Raw genomic sequence first — 889 nt, 5'->3', positions numbered from 1 at the left:
ATATAAACAGTTGTGCTGTTGTAGTCAAGTGTGGAGAACACCAGACGCCTGCAACAAGTATATGTAAAACAAAGTACCTATGTATTGTTGCCATGAAGTTGTAGACAAATGTAGAGAATGACAGTCATCTTCAACAAGAATCAATAAAACAACTTGCCTGTCTATTGTTGCCGTGACCCGGATTCGAACCGGGGTTGCTGCGGCCACAACGCAGAGTACTAACCACTATACGATCACGGCGACTTAGCTTACTTGCTCGCTGTAATGATAGCATATTTCCATCTCTTCATACCAAAGGTACCCCTATTCTATATGTAATGGCTTTTCTCAGAGTGTGACTAAAGTCAGTCAAGTTTACTGGATGACTGATCTGTCACTGTTTTATATTTTCCTTATTCTCAAAAGTTGGTTTTGAAATCAAAATAACGAGTAGGTAATTCTAAAAGTAAGAATGGGGCCAGGCCAGCTGTGAATGAAGGATTCTGACTGTTTGAAGGACAATTAGCTATCATTCTGTCTGCGCATTTTGATACATAGTATGTAGAGGAGGAGTTTTGGAAACGGCGGACAAGTTGTAAGTTAAAATCAAGCTAGCCAGGAGTCGAACCTAGAATCTTCTGATCCGTAGTCAGACGCGTTATCCATTGCGCCACTAGCCCCATGTACATTTGTGTGATGTATAACATTCATTGTCACAGAATTGCATATAAACAGTTGTGCTGTTGTAGTCAAGTGTGGAGAACACCAGACGCCTGCAACAAGTATATGTAAAACAAAGTACCTATGTATTGTTGCCATGAAGTTGTAGACAAATGTAGAGAATGACAGTCAATAAAACAACTTTCCGGTCTATTGTTGCCGTGACCCGGATTCGAACCGGGGTTGCTGC

At 41.1% G+C, this 889-nt stretch overlaps 2 non-coding genes across 2 annotated transcripts; both read right to left on the bottom strand.

Moving 5' to 3' along the window:
• Positions 1–168: 168 nt before the first annotated feature.
• Positions 169–240, bottom strand: trnah-gug (transfer RNA histidin (anticodon GUG)). The gene has a single exon. It is a non-coding gene; the product is annotated as a tRNA-His (tRNA).
• A 346-nt stretch (positions 241–586) lies between these two features.
• On the bottom strand, positions 587–659 carry trnar-acg (transfer RNA arginine (anticodon ACG)). The gene has a single exon. It is a non-coding gene; the product is annotated as a tRNA-Arg (tRNA).
• Positions 660–889: the final 230 nt, after the last annotated feature.

Source organism: Seriola lalandi, unplaced genomic scaffold (genome assembly GCF_002814215.2).
Source record: "Seriola lalandi dorsalis isolate HSWRI2012SDOR001 ecotype SW California unplaced genomic scaffold, Sedor1 jcf7180002052419, whole genome shotgun sequence".
Lineage (NCBI taxonomy): Eukaryota > Metazoa > Chordata > Actinopteri > Carangiformes > Carangidae > Seriola > Seriola lalandi.
This window is presented reverse-complemented; position numbering and strand designations above follow the sequence as displayed.